Consider the following 22,917-nt stretch of genomic DNA (forward strand, 5'->3'; position numbering starts at 1 on the left):
GGCGTGATTTTGATGTTCCCAATGTGTCATTAAAGAAAACCTAAAAGTTTTTCCTTGGTTGTGTCCTTCCCTTCCAGCTAGAGCTGGAGTTGCAGGAGGAAGCAGCACTGGGGGGAGTCGAGGTGAGGGACGAGACCTGAGTGGAGGCAGGCAGGCGGGGAAGAGAGAGGGGAGAAGGGTCCTCAGTCAGACCCCGTTGCTCTGACAGCAGTTCATGGCCTTCACCTGAGTGGCCTCCTGCCACTGCCAACTTCAACCGCTTCCCCTCCCCACCTCGCCTCCTCAAGCTCCAATTGTCTACCTGACTCTGTCCGGCCAATCGCGTGTGTCCACCCGGCTCAGTTCTCTATCTTGACAATGGCTTTGGGCTCCTTTCCGTAGCAGCCTCCTCACTGGTCTCTCCCTGCCCAAGGTGTCTTCCCAGTCAATTAACCAATGGTAATTAGTGAGTACTTACTGTGTATAGAACACTGTACTAAGTGCTTGGGAGAACCCTATATAACTGAGTTGATAAAAATGCTACCTGCCCACAAGAAGCCTAGTCTAGAGGGGGTGACAGACATTAGTATAAATAAATAATTTACAGATATGTTAAGTTCTGTGGGGCTGAAGGAGGGGTGAATGCTAATTTACTAGGGCTAAGGAGGAATGCTAATTCAAGTGCCTGGGCAGCATAGGAGGGAGTGGGAAAAGAGGAAATGAGGTCTTAGTCTGGGAAGGCCTTTTAGAGGTGAACTTTTAATAAGGCTTTGAAGATGGCCAGAGTGTTAGTCCATTGGATATGAAGGGGGAGGGAGCTCCGGGCCAGAGGCAGGACATGGGAAAGTAGTCAGCGGTGATATAAGTGAGATCGAGGCAGGGGCAAATTGTCAAACCAATGTTTTAATTGCAAAAATGCAGAGAACAAAGCTTTCCCAGAAACGTTTCATTTGTCAAGGTGTCGTAGATTAGCAAACCACGAATTTGTCCCAGCTCCACTCCTAGTTTGCTATGTGACCTTGAGGAAGTAATTTAACTTCTCTGTGCCTCAGTTCCTTCATCTGCAAAATGGGGATTCAATATCTATTCTCCCTCTTACATAGACTATGAGCCCCATCTGGAACCTGATTATCTTGTATCTACCCCAGTGCTGAGTACAGTGTTTGACACAAAATAAGTGCTTAACGAATACCACAGCTATTGTTAATAGCCTTCCGCACTGTCAAAGAAGTTCACCAATTCTGCACTTCCACTGATAATTATGCAAAAATACATAGCTTAATGATGAAGCAGTTTGGCCTAGGGGAAAGAGCATGGGCCTGAGAGTCAGAGGACCTAGGTTCTAATCCAGGTTCTGCTGCTTGTCTGCTGTGTGACCTTAGGCAAGTTCATTTAACTTTCCCAAGGAGGGCTTCCGGCAGCTGTCAGATGGCCTACTGTCATTTACCTTCTCTGGACCTCGGTTCCCTTATCCATAAAATGGGGATTTAAGACTGTGAGCCCCAAGGGGGATATGGATTTAATAATGATAATAATAATAATGTTGGTATTTGTTAAGCGCTTACTATGTGCACAGCACTGTTCTAAGCGCTGGGGGAGATATAGGGTAATCAGGTTGCCCCACGTGAGGCTTACAGTCTTAATCTCTATTTTACAGATGAGGGAACTGAGGCACAGAGAAGTTAAGTGACTTGCCCACAGTCACACAGCTGACAAGTTGGTATTTGTTTAGCGCTTACTATGTGCCAAGCACTGTTCTAAGCGCTGGGGGAGATATAAGGGAATCAGGTCGTCCCACGTGGGGCTCACATTCTTCACCCCCATTTTACAGATGAGGTAACTGAGGCACCGAGAAGTTAAGTGACTTGCCCACGGTCACACAGCTGACAAGTGGCAGAGCCGGGATTTGAACCCATGACCTCTGACTCCCAAGCCTGGGCTCTTTTCACTGAGACATGCTGCTTTTATCTTGTATCTGTCCCAGTGCTTAATACAGTGCTTGGCCTACATAAGTGCTAAACAAATACTGTTAAAAAAACAACAACAAAACATACACATATATATACAGACATTCGCAGACATAGTCGTGCTTTGTGTTGGAAAGAAATGGCACTGATTTAGTTCCAAGTCTTCATTGTTTGTGACCCTGTTGTACTGTAAAGTCCTTGTGGATAACAACTATGTCTTTGTTGTCCTTTCCAAGCATTTGGTACAGTGCATTACACTCCAAAGATGCTCAAAAAATCCCATTATAAATATTAACACTGCTATCTTTTGTATGCCATTTGTTAACCACTTACTATGTGTCAAGCACTGTTCAAAGGGCTGGGGTAAATACACATTAATCAGGCTGGATACAGTGGTACAGTGTCTGTCCCACATGGGGCTCGCAGTTAAAGTAGGAGGGGGAACAGGTATTGAATCTCCATTTTGTAGTTGTAGAAATTGAGGCACAAAGAAATGAAGGGACTTGCCCAAGGTCACACAGCAGACAACAGTGGAGTTGAAATTAGAACCCAGGTTCTCTGGCTTCCAGGACTGTTAACTTCATCCCCTAAGTCAAATGTCTCTCCATTTGCTGTAGAGTAAAGCTGGTAAGGTGATATTAAAAGAAATGATCATTTTCCCCTGCCTCCAGGATACCCCTATATGAATGTCCCACCAGCAACTCAAGCTCAACCTGTCTGAAACTGAACTCCTCATTTTCCTTCCCAAACTCCCTCCTCCCCTTGACTTCCACATCAATGCAGATAGTACTGCCATCTTCCGCACCTCACAAGCCCACAATCTCAGCGTTACCCTTGATTCCTGACTCTGTCTCTCGCTCTATTCCCATATTCAGTTTGTTATCAAATCTTGCTAGTTCTTCCTCCACAACATATGCAGAATCTGCCTCTTTCTCTTTGTCCAAATATCCACCTGGGCACTTGTCATATCCTGATTCGACTATTGCACCAACTTCCTCTCTTACTCCCCTGCTCCCTATCTCTCCCTTATAATAATAATAATAATAATGGCATTTGTTAACTGCTTACTATGTGCAAAGCACTATTCTAAGCACTGGGGGGATACAAGGTGATCAGATTGTCCCACATGGGGCTCATGGTCTTAATCCCCATTTTACAGATGAGGTAACTGAGGCCCTGAGAAGTGAAGTGACTTGCCCAAAGTCACCCAGCTGACAAGTGGCAGAGCCGGGATTAGAACCCATGACCTCTGACTCCCAAGCCCGTGCTCTTTCCCCTGAACCATGTCAGTGCTTCACTCTGTGGCCTGGATCATTTTTAGAGAAGCAGCGTGTCTTAGTGTCTTAGGAATGCCTAGAATTCCTTAACTCCCATTCTCTCCTAGACCCCCTCCAATCTGGCTTCCGTCCCCTCCACTCTACCGAGACTGCTCTCTCTAAGGTCACCCATGACCTCCTTCTTGCCAAATCCAATGGCTCCTACTCCATTCTGATCCTCCTTGACCTCTCTGCTGCCTTTGACACTGTCGACCATCCCCTCCTCCTCCGTACCTTATCTCACCTTGGCTTCACGGACTCTGTCCTCTCCTGGTTCTCCTCTTACCTCTCTGGCCGATCATTCTCGGTCTCCTACGCTGGAGCCTCCTCCCCCTCCCATCCTTTAACTGTTGGAGTTCCTCAAGGGTCAGTTCTTGGCCCTCTTCTGTTCTCCATTTACACTCACTCCCTCGGTGAACTCATTCGCTCTCACGGCTTTGACTACCATCTCTACGCAGATGACACGCAGATCTACATCTCCGCCCCTGTCCTCTCCCCCTCCCTTCAGGCTCACATCTCCTCCTGCCTCCAGGACGTCTCCACCTGGATGTCGGCCTGCCACCTAAAACTCAACATGAGCAAGACTGAGCTCCTCATCTTCCCTCCCAAACCCGGTCCTCTCCCAGACTTCTCTATCACCGTGGATGGCACGACCATCCTTCTCGTCTCTCGGGCCCGCGATCTCGGTGTCATCTTTGACTCGTCTCTCTCGTTCACCCCACACATCCTATCCGTTACCGAGACCTGCCGGTTTCACCTCTACAATATCGCCAAGATCCGCCCTTTCCTCTCCACCCAAACGGCTACCTTACTGTTACGGGCTCTCGTTATATCCCGGCTAGACTACTGTGTCAGCCTTCTCTCTGACCTCCCTTCCTCCTCTCTCGCCCCGCTCCAGTCTATTCTTCACTCCGCTGCCCGGCTCATCTTCCTGCAGAAACGATCTGGGCATGTCACTCCCCTTCTTAAACAACTCCAGTGGTTGCCTATCGACCTCCGCTCCAAACAAAAACTCCTCACTCTAGGCTTCAAGGCTCTACATCACCTTGCCCCTTCCTACCTCTCCTCCCTTCTCTCTTTCTACCGCCCACCCCGCACGCTCTGCTCCTCTGCCGCCCACCTCCTCACCGTCCCTCGGTCTCGCCTATGCCGCCATCGACCCCTGGGCCACGTCCTCCCGCGGTCCTGGAACGCCCTCCCTCCTCACCTCCGCCAAACTGATTCTCTTCCCTTCTTCAAAACCCTACTTAAAACTCACCTCCTCCAAGAGGCCTTCCCAGACTGAGCTCCTCTTCTCCCTCTACTCCCTCTGCCACCCCCCCTTACCTCTCCGCAGCTAAACCCTCTTTTTCCCCTTTTCCCTCTGCTCCTCCACCTCTCCCTTCCCATCCCCACAGCACTGTACTTGTCCGCTCAACTGTATATATTTCCATTACCCTATTTATTTTGTTAATGAATTGTACATCGCCTTGATTCTATTTAGTTGCCATTGTTTTTACGAGATGTTCTTCCTCTTGACTCTATTTATTGCCATTGTTCTTGTCTGTCCATCTCCCTCGATTAGACTGTAAGCCCATCAAACGGCAGGGACTGTCTCTATCTATTGCCGACTTGTTCATCCCAAGCGCTTAGTACAGTGCTCTGCACATAGTAAGCGCTCAATAAATACTATTGAATGAATGAATAATCTTGTGGATTCTACCTTCACATCTCTAATAGCCACCCTTTCCCCTGCATCCAACTGCTACCACTCTGATCCAAGCATTACCAAATCATTACCAAATCAGCCTTCTTCCTCTCTCTCTCCACTCGACTTTACTTCACTCTGCTTACCCAGACATTTTTCTAGAAAAACGTTCAGACCATGTTTCCACTCTCCTCCAGAACCTCCAGTGGTGGCCCATCCACCTCTGCATCAAACAGAAACTCCTTCTCAATTGCTTTAGAGCACTCAATCATCTTGCTCCTTCTACCTTATCTCGCTGATTTCCTACTACAGCCCAGCCGCCAACTCCACTTCTCTAATGCCAACCTACTCTCTGTACCTTGATCTTGTCTATCTCACTGTCAATCCCTCGTGTGCATCCTCTCTCTGGCCTCGATCTCCCTCTCCTTTCATATTACAACAGACCACTACTCTTCCCACCTTCTAAGCCTTATTAAAATCACATCACCTCCGAGAAGCCTTCTCCAACTAAGCCCTTATTTCCCCTACTAACTCTCCCTTCTACATCGCCCATACACTTGGATCTGTACCGACCTCTCTCCCATGTCCTGCCTTTGGCTGGGAATGCCCTCTCTCCTCGAACCCGACAATTACTCTCTCCCCTTTCAAAGCCTTATTGAAGGCACATCTCCTCCAAGAGGTCTTCCCTGACTAAACCTTCTTTTCCTCTTCTCCCTCTCCCTTCTGTGTCGCCCTGACTTGCTCCCTTCATTTATCCTCCCTCTCAGCTTCACAGCATTTATGTACATATCTGTAATTTATTTATTTATATTGATGTCTTGTCTCCCTCTCTAGACCGTAAGCTTGCTGTAGGCAGGGAATGTGTCTACTGTTTTTTGTACTCTCCCAAGTGCTTAATACAATGCTCTGCACACAGTAAGTGCTCAATCAGTACAATTGAAGTGATGAATAAATGACTTTAAGCACTTGATATTCATTAAACACATAAGAAGAAATCCATAATTTATTTGTGTCTGTCTCCCCCTCTGGACTATAAGTTCCTTGTGGGCAGGGAACCTGTCTACCAACTCTGTGGTACTGTACTTTCCCAAGTGCTTATTACAATGCTCTGCACATAGTAAACATTGAATAAATACCACTCACTGATTGATTGATCATTCTGTGTGTATCTCCCCACTCCTCAGAAACCTCCAATCATGGCCTATCCATCTCGTCATCAAGCAGAAGCTCTTGACCATTGTTTTTAATGCACTTAATCGGCTTGCTCTCTCCACTACTTACCTTTGCTGGTGCTTGGCACATAGTAAGCGCTTAACAAGTACATTATTATTATTATTATTATTAATTGTTATTATTAATTTTTCTGTGAGGCCCTGGGCAACTTACTGTAACTATAATCCATTCCTATGCACAGGTTCTCGTTCCTGAAGGGCCTTAAGCTCCCTGAGGGCAGGGGGCATGTCTACCATCTCTGAGATTAACATACCCTCTCCCAAGTAGGTGGTACAGTGCTCCACACAGAGTAAGCATTTCATAAAGACCGTCAGTTGATTGATCGTTCTCAGTGGAGACTCTGTCATCATCCATCACTATGTAGTGATGTTTCTCATCGGTCCGGACTCTATTTAATGGCAGAGCCCTCACTGCCCAGTGGGAGCTTCGTGAATGCAGATGATGCTTCTTGACCAACAGAATCGGTTGAAGATGATGACGACCGACTGGAAGAGGTCCACATGGCTTCCGGAAAGGTAACTGGCTGTCTTTCCTCCCCAGCTATATTTCTGGGCTGGGGCCAGTGTAGTTTGACTTTCCACAGAAGATGTCAGTAGAGGTGGAAGACTTTGAGAGTGTGCCCCAAAGGCAGGGGAAAGCTGGCCTTTTTATGCCCAGCTGGGAAGAAAAATCTGATGGTGGCAGATATAATTGTCCCGGCCTTTATTTATTGATGGCTATATACTATTCATTCAGGTCTGCAATTCCCTTGGTGGAAATGCAAGGGCTAGCCAGATTTCCAAGAGAGATTTCAAAAGGTTGACTTCTAAAATTCCCTAAGATGGAGCTAAAAGTGGGACGTTTTAAAGAAACCAAGTACCCACAATGGTTTTATTACCGCACCACTACTAATTTCAGCAACAGCCACAATTTACTAGCTCTAGTAGCCCTCAGATGAATAGTTTCTTGTAAAATCAGTGGCAGCTTTATCCTACCGGAGCACAAATAAATCAACTCTTATTATTCCACATTCATTTAATCCTGGGACATTAGTCAGCGAGACCTTTCTGCAGCCCTAATAAACAGCAGCAGCAGCAGTTTTTCTTTATGAGAGTAGTTGTTCATCCTAAATTAGAGGCGGCATTAGTGGAAGGCAGAAACTTTTGCAGCATGATTTAAAGATATATAATATGAGACCATAATAGTGTATGAAAACTGCACCCATGTGGATAAATATAGTGGGGTCATAATTTCACTCTATGTGGATGACTTCAGAGCAGGTGGCGTATTTTATCTATCTGTCTGGAGAGAGTTTCTTTTGTTTTACCTAATCCTGTTTCTTCACCCCACCCCGCTTCCTCTCCTCCCCCTCCCTTCCTCCCCGGGGTGTGTTATATGGTTATTTCATTTTGGGGGCAAAGGAAAATCAATCAATCATATCTACCGTATTTATTAAATGTATTTATCCCTCTAGGCTGTAAGCTCGTTGTGGGCAGGGAATGTGTCTGCCAACTCTATTATACTGTTATATTGTACTCTTAAACCACGTAATGCAGTGTTCTGCACACAGTAAGTGCTCAATAAATACCATTGATTTGTTGATTGATTATTGAACACTTACCTTGTGCAGAGCACTGCACTAAGCTTTTGGGAGAGTATGGTACAATGGAGTTGGTTGTTGTCATAATAACTGTGATGTGAAGCGTGCCCAGCACTGTACCGAGCATTGGGGCAGATCCAGGGGAATCAGATTGGACAGAGTCCTTGGCCCACACGGGGCTCACACTCTAAGTAGGAGGAAGAAGAGCAGGTATAGACTCCCCCATTTTACAGGTGATGAAACTGAGGCATAGAGAAGTTAATGACCTGCCCAAGGTCACACGTTCATGTACTGACACATCCATATACTCTGTTGCTTCTCCTTACTTTAACTTACTTTAGGGTCCCTTGCCCGCCTACTCCCTCAAACTCCCAACCCCAGGGGAAGCGTTACTAGCAGATACAAAAAGGTGTGTGCTGCCTTAGGCAACTCCTTGGAACTATAATCAATTCCTATGTTCCTGAAGGGGCTTAAGCTCCCTGAGAGCAGGAGGCATGCTTACCATCTCTATCCTATCTTACCATCTCCCAAACGAGTCGTACAGTGCTCTGAAGAAACGTGGCTGAAAACATCTCACCATCCTCATTTGATCTCCCAGAAGCACACATGATCTTTTTCTTCCTCTGCAGAGGGACAGGGTGAGGTGGAGACTTTTGCCCAATTGTCCCCCACATAATTCCAATTCAATTGTATTTATTGAGTCCTTACTGCGTGCAGAGCACTGTACTAAGCACTTAGGAGAATACAAAGTAACAATGAACACACACATTCCCTGCCCACAAAGAGGTTAGTTCAGATTGTGCCTGGCTGAGCCCAAACCATCCCCATCTCCAGTCTAAGGAATAGCATTTTATAGGGGAAAAAAAGCTAGATAAAAATAAACCCATCAGCCATGGAGCTCCTCTGAAGACCAGCTCCTGCAAAATGGATTGCTGGTGATTTGAAAAAGCAATAGAGTCGCAACCCCGGGCCACTGGTCACAGGATGGCGGGGGACTTTGCCGCTGACCCCAAAGTAATGAGAGCCACTTTCTCCGACGTGGAAGGAACACTGAATGTCTGCTACTGGGCCCGAAAGGCTTTTCACTGGGGATGTGGCCTTCATACATTTTCCTGGTCACTGACTCTTGGGGAGAAACAAAATGTTCTAATAATGTTGTATTAACTGAGCCCCAGCTGCAAGATATACACTCTGGGAGTCCTGCATATTGGAGCTTTGGCCAGAGAGTGGTTGAATGGCTTGCTGCTCCATGAATTCATGTGGTGCCTCACCCTTTAAAGATAATGTGCACTCAGTACATCTACTCTGGATCTGCAAAATCATGGGGATACCGAAAGAGGGGGCCAGCCGGACTCTGCACCCAGAGGAGTGAACCCAGGAGAATGAAAGATTGGCACCCCCACTGTCCTGCCCCCAGCATGCCCCCAAAGTCTGGCTCAGCCCCTCAGACCCCCTGAGCGGGGAAGAGCATTCCTCCCCTACCCCTAGACTTAGCACCCCAGGCAGCTTGGCTTCAAGACCTAGACTAATGCTCCGCCAGTGCAGCGGAGCTAAGGACTAAGGAGCTAAGTCTGCTGTGGGGAGGGGAGGAGGAGCAGAGGAAAAGGAAGGCTCAATCTGGAAAGACCTCCTGGAAGAGGAGAGCTCTCAGTAGGGCTCTGAAGGGGGGAAGAGAGTTAGTTTGGCAGATGTGAGGAGGGAGAGCATTCCAGACCAGAGGTAGGATGTGGGCTAGGGGTCGACGGCGGGACAGGCGAGAATGAGGCACAGTGAGGAGGTTAGCGGCATAGGAGCGGAATGTGCAGTCTGGGCTGTAGAAGGAGAGAAAGGTGGTGAGGTAGGAGGGGGCCACGTGATGGAGAGCTTTGAAGCCAATAGTGAGGAGTTTTTGCTTCATGCAAAGGTCGATAGGCAACCACCGGAGATTTTTGAGGAGGAGGGGTGACATGCCCAGACCGTTTCTGAAGAAAGATAATCCAGGCAACAGAATGAAGTATAGACTGAAGCGGGGAGAGACAGGAGGATGGGAGATCAGAAAGGAGGCTGTTATAGTAATCCAGATGGGATAAGGTAGTGGTTTGTTAGAGAGGAAAGGACGGATCTTGGTGATATTGTGAAGGTGAGACAGGCAGGTTTTGGTGACAGATTGGATGTGGAGAGTGAATGAGAGAGTGGAGTCAAGGATGACACCAAGGTTGCGGGCTTGTGACACAGGAAGGATGGTAGTGCTATACACAGTGACGGGAAAGTCAGGGAGAGGACAGGGTTTGGGAGGGAAGATAAGGAACTCAGTCAGTGTTAAGTGCTTACTATGTGTCAGGCACTGTACTAAGAGCTGAATAATAATGTAATTTGAATAATAAGGGTACTTAGGATGGGCCAGACACTTTAGTGAGCCAAAAGGTAGATATAAGTTAATCAGTTTGGACATAGCCCACGTTCCACATGGGGCTCACAACCTTAATCCTCAATTTTCAGATGTGGTAACTGAGGCACAGAGAAGTTGAGTGACTTGTCCAAGGCTACCCAGCAGGCAGGTAGCAGATATGAGATTAGAACCCAGGTCCTTCTAACTCCCAGGGCTGTGCTCTATCCACTAGGCCATGCTCTTTTACCCCTGGAAGCCCATGCTGCCCATCTTTCAATTAGCAGTGCACAGGCTATGTGGCAGGTGATGTCTCCCTGCCCCCACAACATCTACTCAAAGTTTGGAGGGTAGCATTTTTATGGTCTTTGTTAACTGCTTACTATGTGCCAGGCACTGTATTGAGTGCCCGTGTAGATACAAGCTAATTGGTTTAGACACAGTCCATGTCCCGCATGGGGTTCACAGTCTTAATCACCATTTACAGATGAAAGAACTGAGGCACAGCGTAGTTAAGCAACTTGCCCAAGGTCACACAGCAGAAAAGTGGCAGAGTCGGAATTAGAACCCTGGTCCTGACTCCCAGAGCTGTGATCTTTCCATTAGGCTGGGCTGCTTCAAGGGTTTCATGTTTCCTGACCTTCCCACTTATATGTGGGGAGCATGGCAATCAACACCGGGATGGCCAACATCAAAATGCCTCTGACTCAGAATGGGGCTCATGCCCATATTTTTTTTCTTTGAATAATATTGTCAAATTTATACATTTGATCTACAAGCATTTGTGAATGGAAAATGGATGGCAATGGAAGGCTCAAAGTGAGGCTCGTACAATATCTGTCCCTTCTATTTCAGAGAACATTGCTCTTTGCCTAGTGTTGATAGGAAATACAAGAAATGGACACTGTATGAGCTTCACTTTTGCCTTAACTGTCTTTTTCCTCTTAATTCTTTAGAAGCAATGTAACCTGCTAAATATCTGCATGAGTCTTTTAATGAAAATGACAGCTCTCATACCTGTCTGTGTGGCTGGGGTGCGGGGGAGGGATGAGAGGACACAGAGAGGGAGATTTTCAGAAAATCACTGTTTCAGTGTGACACAGACTTATTCCTTCTGGAGAGAGAGCAAGACTGTACTCTGGAGGACCGAATAGGCCAGAAATTAAGGTCCTTTCACGCCCTCCTTGGTACTGGTCCTGATCTGGGCTGGCCTGTTCTGACTGGGGGGATGGGTCAAATCAAGTTCAAGTTACCTATCATCCTCTTGGTTTGAGCTCTGAAATGATCTTCTCCTCTTTTGGTCACTAATGTGTACCTACCATTTCCCCCACTAGATTGTAAGCTTCTTGAAGACTGTCATCACATCTCTTATTTCCCCTTTTGAGTGTTCTGCCAGCTGATAGTACAGATGCAGAATAATTGCAGTTGATACTGCTCTGGAAGTTTTATGGCTGTTAAGAAGACTCCAATTATTCTAGCTATTCTGCCACAATTATTGAATATCATTGTTTCCAGATTATGTAGAAAATGGCTGCTTTTTCCCTTCCGAGTTGAACCCAGTAGTAATTCTAACTCAACAGGCACAATTATCTGAAACTAAATTGCATCAGCTTGAGCCCCAAACTTCAAGCATACAAATATCTTACCTCTATTTGATGTAAAATGTAGTATCTCGGCCATATTTTCTGTGACCAAAAAGTGGATTCTCCAGTTTCTGGGAAAATGGAAATGTTATCTAAACCTTTCAAGTGCGGCAGTTAGATGATGGGTCCCTTTTGCTCTTACGTGGCTAGAACCTCAATGGTTACCCTCCATCCATCCATCCATCCATCCAATGTCCCAGGTTGGGGGGAAACAAGAGATGAAGCAGGGAAGGCCTCCTGGAGGAGACCTTATTTCAAAAGGGCTTTGAAGGTGGGGAGAGCAGAGGTCTATGAGATGTGAAGGGAGAGGGAATTCCAGACATAATTAGTGGGGCCAGGGGGTGGCATGAGCAAGAAGTCAGCAGTGAGAAATCACATCTCCAAGAGGCCTTCTCCAATTAAGCCCTCTTTTCCCTGGCTCGCTCTTCCCGTTGTGCATCATCTATGCATTTAGATCTGTACCCTTTGGGAATCCACCCACAACCCTACAGCATTTATGTACATGTCTTTAAACTATATATTATAAATTACTTATTCATTTATATTGATGCTTGTCTCCGCCTCTAAACTGTAAGCTCATTATGGGCAGGGAACATGTCTGCTAATTCTGTTGTACTCTCCCAAACACTTAGTACAGTGCTCTGCACATAGTAAGTGTTCGATAAATACCTTTGATTGATCACATGATTGAGAGAGAAGAGAGCAAGGCACAATGACTAGGCTGACATGAGAGGAGGGAAGCATGCAAGCTGGGGTGGAGTGGGATAGGAACCAGAATAAGTAGAGAGGAGATTGCTAACTGGGCTGGGATTGTATCTACCATCAATATCGTGTTGAACTCTCCCAAAAGCCCAGTCCAGTGCTCTGCACACAGCGTTCAACAAATACCCTCTGGGAAGACCAACATGATGGGTTCTAGAGTAAGAAGAGACTATCTCAGGGAAATAGTAATGAGCTATGGAATCTTTCACTTCCTACTCACTGACTTGGAAGTAGTGATGGGGAAGTCTCCCATCAGGTACAATAGATGAGCCCCAATCCTGAAATTCAGAAGTGAAAAGAGGAGGAATTGATTGATGGAATTGATTGATGATGATGATGAAGATGATGAAATCTCTCAGTTGCCCTTTAGGCATTTGGAATTCATCCCACCCTCAGCCCTACAGCACTTGTGTGCATATCTTTTCTGTAAATTATTTATTTATATTAATCTCTCTTTCCCCTTCTAGACGGTAAGGCCTTCTTTATGGTATTTGTTAAGCACTTAATATGTGTCAAACACTGCTCTAAGCACTGGGGTAGGTACAGCACGGTGTAGTGGATAGAGCACGGGCCTGGGAGTCAGAAGGTCATGGGTTCTAATCCCGGTTCCACCACTTGTCTGCTATGTGACCTTGAGTAAATCACTTCATTTCTCTGGGCCTCATCTGTTACCTCATCTGTAAAATGGGGATTGAGACTGTGAGCCCAACCTGGAACAGGGACTGTGTCCCACCCAATTTGCTTGTATCCACTCCAGCACTCCAGCAGTAGTATAGTAAGCATTTAACAAATACCATTATAGAGAAGTAGCGTGGCTTTGTGGAAAGAGCATAGGCTTGGGAGTCAGAGGTCGTGGGTTCTAATCCCAGCTTCACCACTTGTCAGCTTTGTGACTCTGGGCAAGTCACTTAACTTCTCTAGGCCTCAGTAAAATGGGGATTAAGACTGTGAGCCCCACGTGGGACAACCTGATTATCTGGTATCTACCCCAGTGCTTAGAACAGTGCTTAGCACACACTAAGCGCTTAACAAATACCATCATTATTTTTATTATTACAAGTGAATTAGATCGGACACAGTTCCTCGTCTTGCCTGGGGTTCACAGTTTAAGTAGTCGGCAGAGAATTTGTCTACCAACACTGTCATATTGCATTCTCCCAAGCGCTTAAGATAGTGCTCTGCACACAGTAAGGGCTCAATACATACCATTGATTGATTGATGGATTGACTGCCCCCTATATTAGCTAGGTATTTCTCAGGGCACCTGCTGGGCCTGTCCACCTCACCCTAAGTGTTTGTTTTTTTTTCTGTTCAATTTCATGTGCAAAGAGAAAGTCCTGCTGGGAACTAAATGCCAATTCCCACATATTGACCCGTTTCTGCCTCTTTGCCTCCTCTCTAAATCAGATGTTCCCTGAGAGCCTGGATCATGCAGTACAGTGTGTTGCCTACAGTAGGCACAACTACTGTTGTTCAGAATACTGACCCTGAAATGGAATTAGAGGAGCAGCATGCAAAGTAGAGCCCAGGTCTTGGGGTCAGAAGGACCTGGGTCTGCTATGTGACTTTGGGCAATTAACCATTTTTTTTAAAATGGAATTTGTTTAACACTTACTATGTGCCAGGCACTGTGGTAAGCACTGGGGTAGATACAAGTTATTCAGGTTTGACATAGTCCATGTTCCACAAGGGGCTCCCAGTCTTCATCCCCATTTTACAATTTTACATATTAGGTAGCTGAGAAATAGAGAAGTGAAATGATTTGCCTAAGGTCACACAGCAGACAAATGGCAGATCCAGGATTAGAACCCACATCCTTCTGACTCCTAGGCCTGTGCTCTATCCACTAGGCCATGTTGTTTCATTTCTCCATGCTCCAGTTACCTCATCTGTAAAATGGGAATGAAGACTCTGAGCCCCATGTAGAGCATGGACTGTGTCTAATCTGATCAGCTTGTATTAACCCCAGTGCTGAGAACAGTGCCTGGCATATAGTAAACGTTTAACAAATACCATTTTAAAAAAATGGACCCACAGGGTCAGCAAGGAGAGGATAACTGGAAGGGATGGCAAACAATAAAAACACAGACTAAAGTTAGAAAATTTTCCCAATGGTGAAATCAGTGACATCGGTGGATGGGTTTTCCCCCGAAGCACTGCAAATCATAAAGAAAGGTAGAGAGATAAAATACTTTACTGGATGGATTAAATGATCTCCAGTGTCATTTCAAAAAATCCGATTTCTTTCTTTAGAACACTTTCGAGGTAAGAGGGCCACCTCTGAGCTAGAATTTTTTTTCCAATAATAATAAAAAAAAGCAGTGAGAGTAGTCAAATTCAGGGTGTGAGTATGGCTTCGAGAGCTGGGAGATTCAGGTTGGGGTGGGGGGAGCGAGAGAGAGACAGAGAGAGGGAAAGAGACGGGGAGAGAGCTGGGGGAGCTATTCCAATCCTGATAAAAAAGGCCAGTGGAAGAGGGTCTTCTCCAAGTGCTATGTGAGAAGCCCTTTGGGATAGTAGGGGCTGTGACAGGGCCAGAATTGGCCCTCTGGGGGCTGAGCTGCCTAGATGGAGGAAGATTGAGTACAACGGAGAAAAGCAGAGTCTGGAAACACCAACTCTTCCCCTATTTGGGAGAATAGCCAAAGATGGGCTATGGAAGTGGTGTTCCAAAACAAAAGGAAGGGAGAAAGGGAGAGGGAGAGATAGAGAGAGGGTTGAGAGAGAGAAGGGAGAGATAAAGAGAGGGGGGAGAGAGATGAAGAGGGAGAGATAAAGAGAGGGGAGAGAGAAATAGAGACAGGTAGGGGAAGATAGAGCAAGAGGAGACAGGGAAGGAGAGAGAGAGAGATGGAGGGGGGAGAAAGAGGGAGAGGGAAAGCAGGAGGGAGAGAGGGAGATGGGAAGATAGAAGGGGGAGGAAGAGAGTGAAATAGAGAGAGGGAGAGAGAGAAATAGAGACAGAGAGAAGGGGAGAGAGAGGGAGAGGGAAAGCAGGAGGGAGAGGGTAGAGGGAAAAGGAAAGCAAAAGAGTAAGAACCCCACAGCACTTGTGTATATTTGTACATATTTATTACTCTATTTTATTAATGATGTGGATGTATAATTCTATTTAACTATTTTGATGGTATTAATAATGTTGGTATTTGTTAAGTGCTTACTATGTGCCGAGCACTGTTCTAAGCGCTGGGGTAGATACAGGCTAATCAGGTTGTCCCACGTGAGGCTCACAGTTAATCCCCATTTTACAGATGAGGTAACTGAGGCACAGAGAAGTTAAGTGACTTGCCCACAGTCACACAGCTGACAAGTGGCAGAAACGGGAGTCGAACTCATGACCTCTGACTCCCAAGCCCGTGCTCTTTCCACTGAGCCACGCTGCTTGATGTCTGTCTACTTGTTTTGTTTTGTTGTCTGTCTCTCCACTTCTAGACTGTGAGACTGTTGTTGGGTAGGGATTGTCTCTATCTGTTGCTGAATTGTACTTTCCAAGTGCTTAGTACAGTGGTCTGCACACAATAAGCTCTCAATAAATTCGATTGAATGAATGAATGAAGTTAGGAGAGAGCAGGGAGATGGGGAGAGAGGGAGGGGAAGAGAAAGGGGGAGAGAGATGGAGGAGAGAGATGGGGAGAGGGAGAGAGTGACATAGAGGGAGCAGGAGAAAGAGGAAGGGAGAGAGAGAGAGAACCAGAGACAGAGAGAGAGAGAGAGAAAGAGATTAAAAAATTCTGCTCTGAACATTCAGTAGTCCCACTGTATGAGGCATCTAGGCAAGTCATTGAAGAACCACTGGTCCCGGTGATTGGCTCTGACACGTGCAGCAGAAAGGGCCCTTATTCCACGAAACGTTCTTCTTTTTCAGGCTGTATTGAGTTGGGACTGATTTTGATAGCCAGTTTCAGTCAAGAATCATAAAGTTATTGCACATTTAAAACCGTCTGTATGAGAATCATTCTCTCCCTCTTTTCTCACTCTCATCATTTCACAGGACTGCAAGGTTACAGAAAGGTCTAATCAATTGTCAAACTCTCCTTTATCACCGGGAAGGTGGGAAAAAAACCCCTAACTGCCCTGCTGTAGGGGGTTCTTCTGACTACACAGCACCCTTTTTCACATACAATGCTACCATGATTAATGTCTTCCCACCTCAGACCTTGTTAAAACCTGTTCTTTAAAGCTGCCTGGTGCACCACAGTGAGAGCAAGAGCAAGGTTGCATAAATCAACGTGTTCTCACAGCCCCCAGGATATCCATTATAGATGCCAGCTGGATGACTGGAAGATAGAGAAAAATGAATATTGTATCCTGTGGCCTTTTGCCTCTAATGACCACTTTTCAACATTTTTGAAGGCATGATTAAATTTTGATAACTGGGGAAGTCACTCTGAGCAGGCTGAAATAGAGATAAATTGACTGAGGGTCTGACATCTCAGTGGAGAGCGGGCAACTAATTAGTGTGTGAAGCGCACTCTGAAAGAGATGTAAAAGGGAGGCAGGTTTAATCAGAGGAGCTGCTGAGGTACAGGAATAGTCAGGGATAATTGCGGCCTAGGTAGAAATCACAGACTCAATGAGCGGCTTTTTCTGTCCACTTGATTGGCAGCCGCTGACCTAGTGGCCCGCACCCTTGAACCCTTACAGCAGTTAACAGCCTTGTCAAAGCAATTTGCTTGCAGCTCTCCGTGACCGGTTATTTCAGCTGTGGAGCGGGGACACCTGCCTCACTGGACGCTGGGTGGAACAGCCTCATTATTTCTGATGACTTTACTTTTGAACTCTCTCTGCCCTCCTCTACCCCAGCCTTCCACCTATCTCACACACACACACACACACACCCACACACACACACATACACACACACACACACGAGTCTTCTCCCCAGATGAAACATCAGATGAATTTGGATGTTGATTGCAGCCAAGGTAGGTTGGAAGAGGGAAAAAGAAAGAATTTAAAGAAAAAACAAACCCCTCAAAACCCCAACAAGTACTTGGTCTTTTTGGGAACATGGTGCTTTCTGGTTGATTCTTGTCTCCATATGGCCAGAGGATGTGTTCCATGAAGCCAGTGTATGTCCTACAGGTGTTTGCGGTTTCTTTCTGTTGGGGTTGGAGGAATCAAAGGCAACCCATTTAATCCCTTTAATGACTTGCTGGGATTGGGACCTCCAGCATCTCCCAGATGCTGCCGGAGGAGTACTGTAACACACCTTTGAAAGAGATGACTGACTTGCTCTCATTTCCATAATACATTCCCATGTGCTTAGAATAAACTTGGTGTATTTGGTCTTGGCTGGCAGAGATTTTCAGACTTCGACTCATGTTTAAGGGAATGATAACCATCTTTCAAAGTTGCATTACTAGCTAAGTAGATGGGTGGGGTGTGTGTGTGTGTGTTTGTATGTATGTGGAGTGTAGGGAAGGTAGCTAAAAGAGGGCTATGAAACATATGTGTGTGTGTGTATGTGTGCATGGTGGAGGACATACGGGAGCTGCAGGCTCACTCGATCTGAGGGTGTGAATTAGTGTTGCTCTGCATTCTTTTTTTACTCAGGGCACACTAGTTTCTCTTTTTAAACTGATCAGTCTCCTGGGTCTGGTATTATACCAAAGACCGGAAAACCTGATGTGACTCGTGTTTGAAGTGACAGCACACTGTTTCTGCAAAGCCTTCAGCTAGGATTTTCTAAAACACGTTTTTTTTTTTCCCACATGAAAATGAAGCCCGGTTGTGCCTTGGCCGACATAATTAGGTGTCTGCACTATATTGCTGCTTCTATTTTTACCATGTGGTTTAGCCCCGAGGAGGCAGACTCTGTGTGGCTCAGTGTAAATGAAAGTGGCTCAAACTGTTAGCCCTTTCCTGGAATACACCTATTTTTTAATTTAAAAAAATTGAACACAGAAGATGTCATTTACCTTGCCCCTCTTTTCCTATTCCTCTCTCGATGGGGAAGGAGATGGGGTCGCTGTGAGTGTCTAACTCAGAGCTCTGCCCCTCAGAGGGTGTTCGAGAAATACTGGCCAAGCGATTGACTGACCAATTTCCACCCTATGAAGACCCTTCGATAGGTCTGATCGCTCTTCTTTTCCTCAATCCTCTCCTGAGATCCGAAGGCCCATGTGTTCTGCATAATGCTGCAGGGAATAGGGTATAGGGAAGGGGGAACAGGTATTGAATCTGCATTTTGTAGTTGAGGAACCAAAAAATAATGTGACTTGCCCAAGAGCACACAACAAACAAGTGGTGGAGCCGAAATTAGAACTCAGGTCCCTTGACTCCCAGGCCCACTAGACCATGCTGCTTTTTTTACAGCAGATGTCTCTTTTAAGACAGATGATTTAGTAATGCTAATTACCTATGGAAAGTCTAAAGTGTGAGCAGCACAGTCAGTTTCCACTGGGTTGATGTCCATGAAACATGAAAAAATATACTTCCTTTAATTCTCTTTTCTCTCCTTTCTGGAACAAGTTTTTAGCTGCACTATTTCTGACTTTGGTGTCCACTTTACAGGGGGAAGGGCTTGAAGACGTAGACAATTAAAATGGATACAATGAATTTTTATAGGCCAGGCATTAGTGATGGCTTAATTGCTACCTCAGTGAAAGGGTTGGACCCATTAGGCTAAATTGTTCCACATGAAATTCTTTGTGATCTGTCCAAACTTTGGCCCTTCTGTTGGTCTCTGAAGCAATGCCAGAGATCTGAGACTATGAAAGTTCACTAAGTGATGTGAAATATGGTATTTCTGGAGCTAAATTTAAGATGGGGTGCTGGTGCGGATGGGAAGGGAAAGGGGAAACACAGCATATATGGTACATAATGGTGGCAATCATTCCCACTTGGTAACATGTTTTAAATGGTGTATTGTACTGCCTGTCATGATGACATATTCGATTAAACGATATCCTATTATTATTCTTCACCCTATGTGATTTAACAAAAACATTATTGAAATTGGGAGAAACCATTCTAAACATAAGCAAAAAAAAAAGTATTTGATTGGAATTATAATGGTGCCTTTCAAAGTCTCTGACAGGTAAATTATGAACATTTACTGCTAAGCTTTGATGTATAATGTTAATTTGAAATAAGAAGTTCAGACTATCTGTGGGGCTTTTATTTTTATGTTTTTTTTCCCAACAGCCATGATAGGAATTGAGAAAGGAGTGATTCCCCTGCATGGAGAACAAACCCTTCACTGCCTTGTGGTGTGTTTTTTTCCTGAAGGAGAGGGCTCAATTGATGCCACTGACTGATTGATTACCTTTTCTCAGCTCTCTGTCTCACCGAGAGTCCTTCAGGTCAGAGAATGGTTGAAGCTAGCCTTGATCAATCAATTGACGGATCATAATTATTGAGTGCTTACTGTGTGCAGACCACTGTACTAAGCTCTATGGTGTAGTGGATAGAGCATGGGCCTGGGGAGTCAGAAGGTCATGGGTTCTAATCCCGGCTCTGCCACTTGTCTGCTGTGTGACCTTGGGCAAGTCACTTAACTTCTCTGTGCCTCAGGTTTCTCATCTATAAAATGGGGATTGAGACTGCGAGCCCCACATGGGACAAAGAACTGTGTCCAGCCCGATTTGTTTGTATCCACCCCATTCATTCAATCATATTTACTGAGCACTGACTGCATGCAGAGCACTGTACTAAGCACTTGGAAAGCACAATTCAGCAACAGAGACAATCCCTACCCAACAATGCCTGGCACTTATAAGTGCTTAACAAATACCAAAACAATTTTTATTATTAGACTATAACAGTATAACAGACACATTTCTCTCTCACAATGAGCTTACAGTCTATAATATCAATATAAATAAATAAGGCCTCACCTGGGTCTACTGCTTGTCTTGGTTGCTTTTCCAACGTCCTGCTGTTTTCAAGTGAGTGGGTGCTGCAAAAACAAATCCACAGAACAATCAGTATGGCTTGGTGTGGAAAGAGCACAAGGTTTGAGAGTCAGCGGACTCATCTTGGTTCTGTCACTTGCCTGTTGTGTGACCTTGCTTCACTTCTCTTTGTGCTTTAGTTATCTTAACTGCAAAATGGGGATTCAATATTTGTTCTCCCATATACTTAGACTAAGCCCCATGTGGGACAGGGACTGTGCCCAACCTGATGATCTTGTATCTACCCCAGTGTTTAGTACAGGGCTTCAATCAATCAATTACATTTATTGAGTACTTATTGTGTACAGAGCATTCATTCATTCATTCATCTAATTGTTTTTATTGAGAGCTTACTGTGTGCAAAGCACTGTACTATGCACTGGAGCACTGTACTAAGCTCTGTGTCAAGCACTGTTCTAAGTCATGGGATAGATACAAGTTAATCAGGTCAGACAGAGTCCCTGTCCAACATGGAGCTCACATTCTAAGTAGGAGGGAGAACAGATATCAAATCCTCATTTTTTTAATGGCATTAGTTCAGTGCGTACTATGTGCCAGCCACACTTCTAAGTGCTGGGGTTATTATTATTAAGTGGCGTCACGTCGTTTCCGAATCATAGAGACTCCACGGATATGCTTTCTTCAGAACGTCCTGTCCTCTGCCATAATTTGCTATCTTTGCAATGGTTCTTCCATTATCATTGTTATGGTGTCTATCCATCTAGCTGCTGATCTGCCTCTCCACATTTTCCCTGGACTTTTCCTAGCATTAGTGTTTTCTGCAGAGAATTAGTCCTCCTGATTTTATGTCCAAAATATACTAATCTAAGTCAAGTTATTTAGCCTTCCAAAAACCACTTTGGTTCAATTTGCTCTAAAATCCATTTGTTTCCTTTTTGGGCAGTCCACAGTTTTTGCAAAAGCCTTCTCCAACACCACTTTTCAAAAGAATCGATGTTCTTTCTATTCTGTTTTTTCACTGTCCAGCTTTCGAATCCATACATTGTCACTGGAAACACCATAGACACATAGCGCTGGGATAGATACAAGGTAATCGGGTTGGACATAGTCCCTGTCCCACATGGGGCTCCCAGTTTTAATCCCCATTTTACAGTTGAGGGAAGTGAGGCACAGAGAAGTCAAGTAACGTGCCCAAGTTCCCTCAGCAAGCAAGTGTCAGAGCTGGGATCTTGCAGCAACTCTATTGTGTTGTACTCTCCCAAGCACTTAGTACTGTACACTGCACACAGTAAGCACTCAGTGAATACCATCGATGGATTATGAAGGAGGCAGAATGTTGGTGGAGAGCTCTGAAAGCCAACTGTGAAGTAATTCCATATTTTACAGTGCTCTGTGCTTCAAACAGTGCTCAGTTCTTAGAACAGTGCTTGACACAAGGTAAAGCGCTTAACCAGTGCCATGCCATGATTGTATAGAAGATTAGCCACTGAAACACCCTTGTAGACATTCTGTTTGGTGTGGGCCTATTTCATTCTCTTATCTGCCACCTTATCATTGAAGACTTTAGTGCCGAGGTAGCATGAAGTATGGTGAATAAATACTATTTTACTCCATTAATGATGCAAACATCTACTCAATTGTTTTTCTGTTAATTGTTTCAATCCTCCAATGTGCTTTAGCTGAAAATAAAACACAGCTACCAAAATCTGTAAGCCACCTTGTCTTGTCTTATGACGTCGAGTCATCTCTGACCCATAGCGACACCATGGACTCATCTCTTCCCAAACTCCCCAACTCCATCTGCAATCATTCTGGTAGTGTGTCCACAGAGTTTTCTTGGTAAAAATGCAGAAGTGGCTTACCAATGCCTCCTTCCATGCAATAAACTTGAGTCTCCACCCTTGACTCTCTCCCATGCCACTGCTGCCCAGCACAGGTGAGTTTTGACTTGTAGCAGATTGCCTTCCACTTGCTAGCCACTGCCCAAGCTAGGAATGGAATGGATATCCCTCTGCTTGACTCTCCCTCCCATAGTTGAGCCTGGTAGAGTACTGAAAACTCTCCAGGTGTGACCTTGAAATGGGGCAAACCTCCTATAATCAGCAAATCCTACTGTAACTTCTGGACTCCAGTATCACACCTCCAAACAATCAACTATGGCTAATGTGGTTAATTTGTTGAGAAGGATGCACTAAATGATCTCTTGAGATCCTTTGGAAACATTCTGTCGATGAAAAAGCCAAATCTTGAAAGGAAGGCATTTTTTCAATGCTTTCGGGAACAGTAGAGGAAGGGAGTTTTTCGGGTTGTATTGAAAAAATGTGATTTCCTGGCGAGTGAGCCATCTCCACCCACACATGCTTCAGCTTCAGAGGAAAGTGCACGCGCTTCCCGTGATCATCCTGGGTTCTTTCCTCCCCAGCTTCATGGAAAGTCCCACCTCCTCCTTCCCTGCCTCCTCCGCTGCTCACCAGATAGGGTGATATAGTTATACAAATTAAGAGACAGATTGCTCCACATACATTTA

The 22,917-nt window shown here is 45.3% G+C and overlaps 1 non-coding gene across 1 annotated transcript; it reads right to left on the minus strand.

The window, feature by feature from the left end:
- Window positions 1-22,336: 22,336 nt before the first annotated feature.
- On the minus strand, window positions 22,337-22,474 carry LOC114808605. The gene has a single exon (XR_003756451.1). It is a non-coding gene; the product is annotated as a small nucleolar RNA SNORA7 (small nucleolar RNA).
- Between the last annotated feature and the right edge of the window lie 443 nt (window positions 22,475-22,917).

This window comes from Ornithorhynchus anatinus, chromosome X5 (genome assembly GCF_004115215.2).
Source record: "Ornithorhynchus anatinus isolate Pmale09 chromosome X5, mOrnAna1.pri.v4, whole genome shotgun sequence".
In the NCBI taxonomy this organism is placed as follows: Eukaryota; Metazoa; Chordata; class Mammalia; order Monotremata; family Ornithorhynchidae; genus Ornithorhynchus; species Ornithorhynchus anatinus.